Below are 15,211 nucleotides of genomic sequence, written 5' to 3' on the forward strand. Positions count from 1 at the left end.
CACCTCAGGGGTCGGAGGTGGAATGTCTGCTGCACTGTGTGGCACTGACACATCAGGGGCCGGAGATGTAGATAGAGTGGTAGCAGCAGCATGCATCAGCGCCAGGGCTTGTAGCAGCAATGACATGAGGAGGGTCTTTAGGGCATTGAGGGACCCAGCTACCTCTGCTAGTGTGAAGCCGTGGCAGCTGCTCTTTCTGCCTGCGTCAGCTCCATGTTCTCCATGATCCTCCGCATGTGTCCCAACTCCCGGGCGAGATCGCTGGAGGCACTCTGACTAGCCTGTCGTTCTTGTCGCAGAGTCAGGACTCTAGCGATGTCAGCCATGGTTTGTTGGAGAGCATGGAGCGGACTGTGGGTGTCCGTTAAGGACTGTGAGTGGTCCCTGATGGGACTTAGACACCCACGTATGGTGTCTAGTTTGGCTGCCATGCGGTCGAACAGCATCTGCACCTGTTCAGCCAGCTTCTCCCGGCACCCCAACACACGGCGTTGGAAGGCCATGTGTTCGTCGTGGGGGTCCTGGGAGGCAGCTGTGGTGTGGGTGCTGCCTGCTGTGTTTGCGCAGGGGGTGGGTTCTCCTCGTAGCAGCTGGGCTGCCCTGTTCCTAGAAGAACCCTATCTCCAACATCCCCCCATTAGACAAACTCTTGAAAAAGTATGTGCCCTCACAGCTTAGAAGTTACATTAAATATTTCCAACTCTTCGACCAATACCATAACCATTCATCCATAAACTTATACCATTTATACCATTGCACATTTCTTCAGTCCAAACCCTTAATCATATATCCTTGACCTTCACCTTTTACTCCTATACCACAAACCCCTTAGCCTTAAACCATAATCCTATACTGAATTTCCTCAACACCTATCTCCATTCCCCAAGCTTAGTACCTTAAACATAATAACAATAACCCTTATCAGTTTAATCTTAACACCTATATCCTAAAATCTTAAACCTTAATGCTTAACCCATACTCCTAACATATAACCCTAACCCTTCATTATTAACCTTATACACAATTCCTTATTCCTATACCCTTAGCCCTACACTGTTGACCCTATACTTGTAAACTCCTCCCTTTAACCCCGACCAATAACCCATAACACTCAACTCGAAACCCTATAACTATTGAACCTAGCCCTTAACTCCATACGTGTACTCTTCAAATTTGACACTCTATACTGTTAACTCTATACCCTTAAAACATAACCCCATACCCCCTTGCATTTAACCCAAACTCTTAACCTTATAACCCAAACCCATACTAAAAAAGCTTTAACCCTAAGTCACTAGCCTCTACTCATAAAGCTTTAACCCTAAGACCTTAACCCACACCCTTCAGCCCATACCACACACCTTATAACCTGTATCCTTAACTCATAATACTTAACCTCTTCCACCCCTTTCATACGGTCATTATTTCAATATAGTATGGGAATAAACAGTTACAGATGAGACCCCTTTTTAAAATATTTATTTTCAGAACTTAAAATTGGGAAGTGTTATTTTTAGAAGTTTTATTTCCACACATTTGCGGTACTATCATAATACAGCCACATTTTGTAACTTATGTGGCCGTTTGATTTGTTGGAGAGTTAGTCATTGCTACAAAGCATTCTTATAGTCTAGCTTTGAGTTGGCCAGAACCTTCACAACCTTGGGCTATTATTGGAGGGGTGAATGGGACAGAATTCCTAATGTCAATTACTTAGAGAAACTCCCAGAAACACATACAAAGATATAAGAAACCAGACTTGGGATTGTGGCAATGCACACTTGACTAACACAGGCCCTCTTTCAGAGTTCCTTGTTATTTTTGTGTGGGGATACTGGCCTGGAATTAATGAGTCTGGATGGTATCGCCCCATGAGGGATCACATGTTCAATTTCCCAGAAAGGGTACTAATCTGCCAGACCTAGAATTGCGGGTCCTGTAATACAAATTCTCCCAATTATAGGCATTTTAACCCTGATCTTTACAACCTGCTCTGAGCAGGTAATAAATATTTGTAGGGAGGCTGTTGCAGGCCAGAGAGTTCTTTCTGTTCTGGGTAGGGATGACATTTGGGGTAGGTCTGCTGTAGACCTTTTGGGCAGACCACTGTCTGCTTACCCCTGCAGATGCAGCAAGTGGGGGCCTGGCTATGCCTTTGCCTGCCGCCCCTCCCCATCTCCATCCATGGCTTAACTGGGTGTAGATGCTTACCCAGTAAAGCCATGCCCAATGTTTCTGTACACAGTAATTTCGATCTGGAAACACCTGACCACTTGTAGTTGCCCACAGCAGTACCCACAATGAAGAAACCAATGTGGGCAGCTCGTAATTGGATCCACAGCCTACACTGTTATCAGTCAGTACATACTCACAGACAAAAAGCAATATCTTGCTGATACTGTTGCTTCTTATATAGACAGAGAGTATTGATTCTCATGTAAACATTGCACCAAGGGCTGGCAGACAATCGCACACATTGATCACAAGCAGATCCCCTAGCCATACGCTCACAATTATCACGGCCAAATATATTGTATCACATATTTGTCTCTTACATAGAATCTTTGATGTGCTTTTCAGTGATACATACACCGTGGGAAACAAAGTCACAATTCCTTTGCTTTGAGTTATTTTAAGAGTAGAAGGACACAGAACTATAACCACCTGTATTCACGAATGCTTTGATGATCATAAATATTTTCAAAGGCATGGCCCTTGGGAACACTGAAAAGTTGTTCAAAGTTACCAAATATTTCATTATAAGATGAGTATGTTTTATGAAACAAGATGGTCTGTATTGCCAATTGATCTGGCTATGGTTCTGTTTTTTTAATTTCTTTTTTGTGCAAAATTGTTGCAGTGAAAAAGATTTTCCATTATAGCAGCAAAAAACATGTGACATACATATAAAAAGTACATTTTTCATTATCTTAAGTATGGGCCAGATTTATATGTTAGTGGAAAGGGTACTCTGACGCGACAGTGACAAATACCCTTTCCACCAATCTCAAGTTCTGACCACCTCACTTATAGCTGAGCAGTCGTTCAGTGTATAGACAACAGGAACTACTTTGTCTCCACCACCTGCATATGCCTTGGACAGCCCTACAGCTTTAAGGCCATCAGAGGTCTGGCCTTGTGTCCAACCTCTGTATTTAGATTGGACAGACAGATGGCCATTTTCACACCCGTCATAGCCATTTAACATGCGGTGGTATGGGTCAGTGTCAACTTTTAAATAACTCCCATGCCATCGGAAAGTGCTCCCATGGCATGAGGGTCATTTGTGTTTTTTTACTTTATTTTCAAAAAGAAAATCCCACTTTGAAATTTTATTTTGAAAATAAAAAAAGTTTTAAGTTTGTCATGTTGATAGAGCTGTCCGTCAAGCTTACAATGCATTTCTAGGAACCCCTGTGATGTGCAAGGGCAGCGGACATCTCTAACTACTACTCTCGCCAGGGAGGAAGTAAAGTACTCTTTCATGGTGACTGTAATTACTCCGGCCGCCTAAATTGAAATCAGCCTCTATGTTTCTAAAATGCATTATTTAAAGTGTAAAAAGCAAAATACAATATAGATAATAAATATCAATATAGAATGCCAATGGAATTCATGAATGTAGCCAACTCAAATTGTCAATGTGTTATCCATTAAACAATTGGATCCAAGCTTCTATTCATGCTCAATCATTTAGCAATACGATGAGTGTTAGCCACAAATAATCTACAATTCTGAGCCTAGCCATCACAACAGCCACAAATATAAGGCCCGCATTCTTGGTGTTCTTTAATGCAAGGGAACCCCAATTCATGCTTCTGCAATCCTCTTTACAGTACCATATCACCCTGCACCCAGTGTGCTTATCCACATAGCAAAAGTTCCTAAGCTAATACATTTTTCTGTAGTGTTGTAGAGAGAGCGCTCTATCTAAATGTAATGCTGGCCTGATAACATTCTGCTGTTTGAGTACAAATATTTCTGATGCACAGGTTTACTTTCCAAACAAATTGCATAATTGTATCACGGAAATTGTATGCAGCTGTAGAACAAATTTGTAAAAGACATGCATTGTTTTTTATGTGTTTTTTGTGAATTTATTATCGTGTTTGTACTTCATGTTGTAAATACGGTCTATTTTTATATTAGGTACTAAATATTCTTAGTGTGAAGCCTTAATGTGAATAAATTGCCATTTTGATTTTCGAATTATTTATGAGTATATTACCAGAATTTGTTTTATATATTGTCACCGAGAGGCTAGCAGCAATGCATTTACGGAAGGGTTGTAACAATAATAGTAACTATTCATAGAATACAATAAAAACATTTTGGATGATTGTAGAAATATGTCCCTGAAAAACAGGCAGAGTCTTGATACTGGGTAAGACTGGTGAAATCTGAGCGTGTGACCTTCACAGAAAGTATGATCTTAGTACTGTTCCTGTTTCAGTATGGGTTACAAAGGTAAAAATAAAAGAATAGGAATTAATTTTGAAAACATTTGCTTTTTATGTATTTGATGTTGCATTAGTGGTAAGGGTAACCTGATAATCCAGCCTGAAGAGATGCCTTCACTTGTATATTAGCTTACAGTAAGAAATCAGGTTATTGGTTGGGGAGGAAAGCCCCACTAAGGTAACAACCACAATCCTTGTCAGGGTGCACCTCAAATGTCACTACATTAACCTCTGCTTAACTCTCTTGCAGCACACAAACAGTAATAAAGCAAACATAAAATACAACCAAAATTCGAAACTAATTTATAAAACTAAAGTAAACTTTAGTAAATAAAATGATATCAAAGGTCAAAAGTATGCAGTTTTAAAATTTTATGTAAATAGAACCTAAAGCACAAAATGCCACTAGTGGTCATCAGTTGTGTTAGACCAAGGGAAAGACCCAGGTTCAGGACGCCTGCGATGGAGCGCAGGCCGGCTACAGGGACCCAGTTAATCCTGATGACAAAAGTTAACTTCTCAAAGTCTGTTGGAGCACACAATAAAGGGAAGGGAAAGCATAGTGGATGGTTGTTGCATTGGCTCAAAGAGCACACCTGGCATTGAGGATGGTCGTCGCTATAGTACAAAGATCTAGTCGCCGTCAAGGATGGCCTGTGCTGGAGCTTTGCAATAGTGGCCACCTCAGGCTGTTGTTGCTGTAGTGCGAAGTGCAGATCTCGCATTGCCTGTCATCACTGGTGGTCGCATCAGCATGAAGAGTCAGGTTCACCGGAGTTTCGCGTTGGCAGTTGTTGCGGGTGGAAGAGTCTCGGCACACGCGGGATCGTTCTTCATCACGAAGAGCCAAATAATTCAGAATTTCACCTTTGTTCATGGAAAGAGCTCAACTGATGCCAAGCAAGGGTCCAGGACCCAGGCAAGCACCACAAGGAGAGAGAAATATGGAAATTAAGAAGCCCTGCAGGGCAGTTTCGAGCATTCCAGCCTAGCCTAACAGCTGTGTTAGAGCGAAAATACTGATTATTCTGTTTAAGACAAAACCACTGAAAATTACAATCAAATGTAAATGTGCACCTTGCCTGTGTGTAGAAAAGCAATACTGAAAACAAATTAAGTTGAACAATCCATCACCGCAAAAGTGTGCTTGGTTAGTTAGAGAATGGTAGAATCAATAAACATAGTGATTTTGAGATGATTTAGTAACTGATTACTTTAGATTTCCAAAAAACATATTGTGTAGATGAAACATGAAAACTTAGCATTTCTTAATAGTGACTTGACAACATATATTGGTGCAATTCTTTTATGTTACATGTTAGAGCTTTGAAAATGTTATTAAAGATGTCTAATATTATATAGTTTCTAGATTTATGAAAAGGATTTTAGTCAAATGTTAAAAAAATATATATTTTGCTACTTTTGAGAATATAGTCGTAGGTAGGTCATAATCACAGTTGAACATTTATGTGTATTAATCACTGATAAACATCACAGAATGCTTATATATGATGGATTTGAGTGATCTTAAAATGCTTTTTAACATAAACTAGAAGCTTTGCACTAAATAAAGTATGAGTTTTTAGAAGATGTTTTAATTGACTTTTCTTTTTAGGCTGTGTCTTTCCCATGGCCTGATGCAACAAACTTTGATAAGTTTTCAAATGTTGCTTATTTGTTCTAATCATGCCTTGTTCCTTAAAGAACAAACTACACAATTTTCCTTAATTCTCTTTTGTGTGAATTTCATGTGAACCTAACCTTTGACTGCACCCATGGACAGTAGCAATATTAAAGCTTTTTGTTTACAAATCTGTGAGGATGCAATGTACTGTTCTTTCTCATGGATCACATAGGAAAATATCCTGGAGTATCAATTCATACCTGCTAAACGGAAGAGTGATCACATGAGATCATTACACAGTGGACTGACAATGTCATGATGACAAATATGCACTATAAAGACTTTTGGATGTAGGAGGAGTGGGCTCTCGTTCTCCGTGCTTCCTTTCCCTTACCTGTTTTGGCTTCCTCAGGACTCAGTCAGCAATGCTCTTGAGAAATGTGGTTGTTTCCATTGTTCCATGACTCTATCCTGCCTACCGAACTACCTTGTTTTTGCCATTTCCTTATGCTAATGAACTTATCTGATAGACTATTTGGAGCTGTCTGGTGAGAATCCATACTTGAGCTTTCTGATTAAATGCTCCTTTCCCCTTTGCCTGTACTTATGGACTTTCCCCTAGCAGACTTTAACTTGAATCCTGTGTCACTTTGAGGGATTTCTAATTGAACCATCTTCTTACCTTGGAAACAATCCTTTGAATTTTTTGGCTTAATTTGACTCAATGTTAGCATTTTTGCTGCATGCATTATTATGCATGACAGAACTGCGCAAAAATGTACTTACTTGTATTGATTTAGAATCTCTCATTCAATGTTTCATTTATTTTAAGATTTCCTGTGTCATTTATTTGAAATGTAATATTCTTTCACAAAAGCTGTGCTTGGGAGTTGGCTACCAATTAATGGTCCTCAATGGGTAGACCAGCGGTGGGTTATCCAGGATTTTCACCCTTACTTCAATGAAGAAAGGACCATCAGAGGACCAATGCCTCAGTGGTAAAGTAGAGGAGGTAGATTTGAAATGTAGTACTCCTATGGGCCCAGTGCTAGGCAACCACCTAAAAAGTGCTTCCGCTGCTGCAAATCTTGGTAGCAAAGCTATGGTTTGTCTAATAACATGAGAATTTAGGGAGGCCAAAACTAGATATTCCCTGTCCAGTCCAAAGTCAAAAATCCCATGTTCGACAGAAGGAGTGATGGAATAGCTGACAAATGTTGACGACTTGTAGCAGCAAAGGAGTGTGATCATTATAAGGCCTGCATGTTGTACTGCTTTGGCTTAGATTGCAGTATTTTTGATATGGCTGTGTTTTGTGGAATGAAGTGTCGACGTGGTTAAAGTCCAGAAAGTGTTTAAAGTCCATGTAATGGTTAAAGTTCATGTATTATTGTGGTGCTTAATGCAAGAAGCAGAAGTTGTTATCGGGTCCATTTGTGGCCTAAGATCCCGAATGTACATCTGCGTGGTGGTGCCTAAGTGTAGAGGACACTAAGTAAGTTGTCTGCTGTATTGTGGTGTTTGTCATGAGATTTCATCGACAACATCTATAGATACAGACTTTCTAGTGTGTTAGTGGTATTCAATTGGAATAGTTGATCTCAGGTGCGCAGGGTGTAACTGGATAAATTGAGGGTGAAATCCCACTAGCCGAGGTTTCAGTTGTAGTGAATGGTAAAATAGGTATAGAAATAAGATATTTCATATTTCATTTGAGTGCAAGACATTCTTCCTTAGTGGAGCAGACAGTATTATATTGAAATGCTTGCATATTAGTTGTTGTTTTGCTCAGAAAATGAGCCGAGTAAAATTGCAAAGGAGGGTGAGCTGCTGCAGGGAGCAAGGTTGAAGTCACAGTGTGTCGCGCTGTGATTTGTAAGTCAGTGTATAATCGCAGTGAGATTGGTTGACAACTTCATTATAGAGTCACGCTGGTATTGGTTGAGACTGCTGAACAAAGAGAATTGTAGGAGAATTTCATTTACTGGGTTTTATGGAAAATATTTGTGAATACAAAAATTGAATAATAATGAACTTTTTCAATTAATTAAGGGAGATGACACAATACCTGCTAGGGTAGTAGTCGAAGCACAACCTGAGGGCACTCCAGGACACATTGTATTGAGGGACAAAGGATTACATCCATGTCTGTGGCTTGACATTTTTTGCAGAAACTTACAGAAGATGGCAAGGCACTACAGTTTCCTTGTTATGGGACATTTAATTTGAGAAATTTTAAGGAGGAGATTGTATGAATTTAAACCACCTCCAAGAGCTGCCCAATTTGAGTCATTAAATACTTGGCAACACATTGCACATCAAAAAGGGGGGAAAAAGTATCAAGGAAGAAATACAAGAACTGTAGATTATTATGCCAAAGCTAGATGGGATGCACAATAGAAAGCATGGAGAGCAGATATTGTACAGGGAACTAGATGATATCTAATGTTGCTAGTTGAAAAAGAGATTAGGGGAAAATGGACAGAGAAAATAAAACATATTGAAACGGAAAAGAGTGATACAGAAGGAGAAAATAATGGCAAACTTTTGATTGATTTGTTAATGAGTCATCCGCCACCATTTAATGAATCCCAGAATGCGGATGTGGCAAGTAGTACTGCAGCTGGAATTACAAATGCCCCTGTTATACCTGATGTACCAAAACTAGCTACACTGATTTCTCTATCGGGGGGAACAGGAAAGACAGCTCCATTGAGCCCATTTGAAATAAAAGCTCAAGACACTTTGACCGTTCCTATTACCATTGGACTTGTACCTTTCTATTTCTAGTTCACAGGTGAATACTACACATATTCTGCCTCTACCTACATGAGTGAATACTGTATACAATAATCCACTAAATTTGAAAATGAGATCTTTGCCCCAGATGCCAATGATTCTGATTCAATGTAATACTACTGCTACTAGGAGTACAAGTTCCATTCAAAACCAGACACAATTTGATCTGAGGTGTAGAATGGTACAGAGGTTGCCACCTTTTTGTATCTCTAGAACAGGTGAGCCTTCTGAATTAAGTTACCATGTTTCCAAGAATACTGTGCCAATGGGAATTACATTTCCAGAAACATCTGAATTAAATATGCAGCCTGAAATAAGTAGGGAGTTGACTAATTGTGCATTTACATTCAAACAATTTGAGAGAAATATCTGAAGTTACTCTTCAAGACTTTGATGATTGGCTTAAAGGATTTAGTACCCCAATTAATAACCAGAGTTCTGAAATTGTTTCAGAAGGGGAAAAACATTAGATGGGATCAAGCTGAAAGTAGAGCTAGAAGAAACGATTGTGGCAACTCTTAGCCCTTCACAATTAGACGCATACCAAGAAGAAAAATGATTGTATCTCTGTAAAGACATTACAAGATGAGCTAGACTAACACATGAAAAGCTAGTTGAATTGGCTCAGATTATGAAATTGATGTTCAGAAATTAAAAGTGCTGTAAAAGTCATAAAGATTAGACTTTAAGGACAAAGATCCTGAAAACATGAGGGCAGCCGGAATGAAATTACAGACTAGATAATTAATAACATTGATCAAAGAATGGGGCAAAAGAGAGAAATGGGAAGGTAGATGGCTGAAAAAGAAGGAAACACAGAGAGTTAGATTGCAGACACCTCTTGCTGTGATCAATGGAGTGGTTGGAGCGATACAGATGCTTCCAATGAGAGAAGTACCTGGTAGAGGATCCAATCCTGAAAATTAAAGTTTTCCCCAAAGAAACTGATTGAAAGAAAATAGGATGAACATCACAAGAGATAAAAGAATCAGTTCATGCTTATTATGAGAGATTGATATAGGTTTTCTGACACTACAGTGTAACCAAATATGTGGCAGGAAAAGATTTGGGACATTTTCCTTACAGATTTGTGATTGGTTTGAGACCTGAGATTTCAATAATGATTCAAACGCATTTACTGTGTTGATAAAGTAAGCCGATCCACGAAATTGTACGTTATGCTAAATTTTGTGCCAATTATTTAGATTTGAAGCATAAGAAGCCAAATGAGAAATGTATGATGGTCCAGATGAAATCAATACAGAAAGGACAGAATTCTTTTGACAATGTAATTCCAGCACAAGGATGATTTAATTTGGCTCCTTAGTGCAGGGTGTCAATGGTTTTCAACAGCAGAACTTCCACCAACAATGTAGAGGTTGTCATGTGCAAATAGATTCTAGGACAGGTGTTGATGTGTCAGCTTTGAAGAAAACAAATCCATGTCGAGAGTGCAGAAAATTAGGGCAGTGGAAATGCAAGTGTAAGTTTAATGTGAATAATCCTAGGAATCACTACAGAATGGAGGGTATGCACAATTTCAGGGAAATAATTAGGGCCAGACTCAACAGATGCAAAGACAGAGAATTCAGAATCCTAATACATCACAGTCAATGCAGATACCTCAAGCCCTGATGCCACAACAGAATGTTCAGGTGCAAAGGAACAATATGAATCAAAATCAGAATCAGCAGATGAATAGAAATTCTTTTCAAAATCAGGATGTATCACAAAAGTATTTGACTCAGACAGATGACTTTGATCAGCTTGACAGTACCTGAGGGGTGAGGCGGACTGCATGCTTGGCACAGCCTTAGAGGTAGACCCGAGTAGTCCATATGTAAATGGAGAGGTAAAAGGGAATCATGTCTCATTCCTTGTTTGCACTGGGGCTACCCGTTCTACTGTCGGAACAGCAAAGGTTCCTAACCTACCCCTCTCAGGAGAAAGAAGCCAAGTTGTAGGAGGTACAATTAAAGAGTTGTCTACCCCAATATCAGAACCAGTTCCTGTTAAAATAGGGTCTTTTGGAGATCAACACCAATTTGTGATGTGTGATTCAAGTCCAGTGAATCTTATCAGATGTGAAATACTCTGCAAATTAAACTGTTCCATCTATTGCAATCCAAGCGGTATTGAATTTCATACAAATTATGAAGATATTGTTTTAAACTTGCCCGACAAAAGGCTGATATGGGAATGTATCCTCTTTTGATGTTAAATGACGTGCCCATTGAACTGAGAGACACCTTCTTACTAAAACTCTGGGACTTCACAGGTAAAGATATCAGGCTCATCAAAGGTGTTGAGCCAGTCTGAATCACTGCCAAGCCGAATGCAGAAGATCCAAAATCCCACAATACAAATTTGACTCCAGATACTATTGCCAGAATTTCTCCTGTGATAGACTCAATGATTGAGGAAGGTATCCTAAAAGAGATAATAGGAAGTCCAGGTAACTCTCCTCTTATGTGCTTGCAAAAGCCAAATGGCAAGTATTGCATTGTGCAGAATCTGCGCAAAGTGCATAATATCGTTGCTCCCTGTTATCCTGTGGTACCAAATCCAGCTGTGAATTTATTTCAGATTGCATGCAAGGATGAATTGTTATCAGTGATTGACTTGTGCCAGGCTTTCTTCTCAATGCTATTGCATGAGGATAGTCAGTTTATATTAGCTTTCCATTTCAGCAGTCGTCTTTTAGCATGGTGCAGAGTCCTGCAAGGGTGGTAAGAAAGTCAATTCAATTTTTAACCAAATCCTCAAAAAGAATCTTGAGTTTCTGGTAATGCCAAATCACTCAGTTTTGGTACAGTATATTGACAGCTGCTTGTGGCATTAAATATGAAAGAAGTTTGTGAAACTGATACAATTGCACTTCTGGCTCATGTAGCTGAAAATGGATGTAAGGTATCCCCAACAAAGGTACAGATTTGCCAAACTGAAGTCCTGTCTCTCGGACAACACAATGAAAAAGGAGCAAGGGAAGTTTCACAGGAAAGAATCTCAGCGATTCTTAACATGAGTCGGCCCTGAAAGAAGGCCTCATGTTCTTAGGAATGGTGGGCTGTTGCAGACAGTGGATTCCAAACTTTTCTTTGACAGCATAAATTTGTCTGATCTGGTTCCCTGGGATGACAATTCTATGACTGCCTTCACTGAGCTGCAAGAATTCTTTTGTAGGGCACCAGTTTTGGGAATGGCTGACTACAATAAATGCTTTGTGTTGTTTTGCAGTGAAAAGGAAGGTTGCACTCTTTCAGTATTGACACAAATGCATGGAAGTAATTGCATCGCATTTGCTAGTTGCAATTTGCGAGGCGCTATTTGGCATGTACAACAGTGTGTTTAACATTGTTTGCGATTCCCAATGGGGTCGCAAATTGCGAGGCTAATAAATATTAATGAGCCTCTCGCAATTTGTCAGCCCATTGTGAATGACAGGCCCTCCCAGGGATGGTGGCCTGCTGGGCTCAGCAGACCACCATGTCTGGGACTGCTTTTAAATAAAGCAGCTTTTTTTTTTAGATGCAGCCCGTTTTCCGTAACGGAAAACGGGATGCACCTAAACAGAAATAAAAAAATTAAAATGTTTTCGTTTTATTTTTTAAGGACAGGCAGTGGTCCCTGGGACCATTGCCTGCCCTTAAAAAATATTATTGCATGCATTTGCAAAGAGGAAGGGGTCCCCTGGGAACCCTTCTCAGTTGCAAATGCATAATTTGCGAGTGTTTTGTGAATGCAATTGCAGTCGCAAAACATTGTTACATAGCTTTGCGGTCACTATTTGAAAGGGCTCACCCCTTCCTAATAGCGAGTCGCAAAACAGTAATTTATTTGCGAGTCGGAAACTACTGTTTTTACATGGGCCCATGCTGTTTAGCATGCGCAAAAGGATCTAAGACCCATTTGCGCACACTAAAAAGTGTCGAACATCTCGCCCATAGTATCTTGCCAATTGTCGCTTGAGCAAGTACGAACAAATTCTTTTGGGTGCAGAGAATGTGACTCTTACGAGATGGGCCATTATAAATCCACTACCTGGAAATGAAACTGTGATTGATGAAGCTGAACATGGTTGATTAGATGTAACTGAGTTGTGTACAAAGCCCCACCCTGACATAAGTAATGAACCATTGCCTGAATCTGATCATGTGTTTTGCGATACAATTAAGGAAATCTGAAAGATGCCCATGCTGTTTGTACAGTTGCAGGTGTGATGGCAGCGTCATGCTTCAAATGAGTGTATTAAGCTCAGGTTGCCGAACTGACTGCTTTGACAAGAGCTTGCAGCATTTGAGAACAGCTTAGAGTGACAACTTTTATGGACAGTCAGTACATGACTTCGGGCAATTGTAGGCACAGTGTAGGTTTATGACTTCCTCCGGATAACCTATACAAAATGGAGAAAGTGTAAGGAGCCTTTTGCGGTCATTACAATTACCTGCCTAAAATGCAGTGGTCAAGTGTGTGGCCCACAGGCAAGGCACTGATTATATAACTGTTTGCAATAGATACCTCAACAAAATTGCCAAATTCTGTGCTTTGAATTCTCATACCTTTAATAGGATTTAATGAATAAAACACCAGACTTCACAAATTGCAACCTATTATTGTCCACAGTAGATACATGGGAAGAGGTGAAAAACATGCAAGAAGAGGTGACAGAAGCTGAACAACAAAGCTGGGTGCGAGCTGGTTGTACTAAGAGGGAGGATGAAGTTTGGGTTTACACTGATGGCAGACCTGTGCTGTCCAACAGCCTATTGTCACTTGCGGCAAGATACAATCATGGCCCCGCAAATGTAGAGAGAGATGCAATGATGCACCACTTTCGACAGGTGTGGTATAACCCTAGATTCAGAATGACTGCTGAGAACCTTAGTCACCGATGTGTAATTTGTCAACAACAGAATGATGGAAACAAACCTCCTGTCATAATGAGCCATGGAGGGAAATCACAGGTCCCTTCAACTGGATGCAAATGGACTTTATAGATATGCTCCTTTGCAACGATTTGAGATATGTTTTGGTCATTGTTTGTATTTGGAGAGGAGGCAATATGGAGAATGCGTGGGGTCTCTTTCTGGTCACTAAATCATTGCCATAAAAGTGTAGTGAAGACGCTACACTACAGTTTGAAAGTCTTTATTAGCGATCATAGGAGACCATCACTATCGAGTCATAACTTCAACATTCTGCATATTTTAAGCTGAAAACCTACACCACAGCTGCGTTGTCAGAGAGTTTGTGCTTGCTGTGCATCAAATTCTCCTCGGAGGCTGGCATGTGACATTGGACCAACTTATGAGGCATGAAGCTGATTCAGTCAAGTGTCTCCCATGGCACCATTGAAAAACACTGCAGGAGAGACAACGGGACACACTCTAGAGGTGTGAGGTGGTTGTGGTGCTGGAGCAGGGTTTTCTATTGAAAATTTATTGAGATTTAAACTCCAGTTTATGTTATATGTCATAATTAAAATTACTGATAATTAATCATTAAATACTAATTTTGTAAAAGTTTTCCTATTAATCAACATTACTAATTGAAGAATTACACGTGGGAATTTATGTTGCTTTATTAATACGTGAACTAAATTGTTGAGCAAATTAATTGAATATGTGTGGCGAAAGTGCTATTTGTTTCGTGTTTGCGCTTTTAAATAACGTTCTTTAATGCTTCTTTGTGTTGCAGACGGCTAGATAATTACATACACATAAGGGTATTAGTGGGAATTAACACTGTTTAATCATTACGATGTGGTAACGTTGTTTTGTGTTTCTTTTAATTAAGATGGTCCGTTTTGGCCTAATCCAAGATGGCCGATATTTACAGCCTGCACTTGAGTTTCTGAAATATGACGAGAGGCCTTGCTGAACATGGTTAGAAACCACCTGACTTCGGCCTCTGACTGTATTAAAAGTTTCCGTGAGGACAGCAGCTCCAGGCATGCTGCCAGTTGCCCTTGGAGAAGAATAAAGCCACAATGAACTCTGATAAACTTGCAGTGGCTTCATTATGATTCCGAGGAAGAGCATTCATGGATGTAACATTTTCTAGCTTGAGCTTCCTTCTTCCGTGTTTTTATTTTTGTGTTTTTCGAGAGCGGAGATTTTCTAATTGTTGCGAGTCAACATCCTTTCCTGCTCGCTCTGCTCAGCGGCTCAACGGACGTTTAGAGTTTGTTTGTTACTTTCAATTCGTTATTTTCCCTATAAATAATGTTAGACTAGAGAGGGTCTAAGGCCACTTCTTCCCGAACCTATGCTCGTGAGGATCAACGCTGATTGAAAGGACGGCGACTCGGGAGACTTTACTGAGAGAC

Source organism: Triturus cristatus, chromosome 5_2 (assembly GCF_964204655.1).
Source record: "Triturus cristatus chromosome 5_2, aTriCri1.1, whole genome shotgun sequence".
NCBI lineage: Eukaryota > Metazoa > Chordata > Amphibia > Caudata > Salamandridae > Triturus > Triturus cristatus.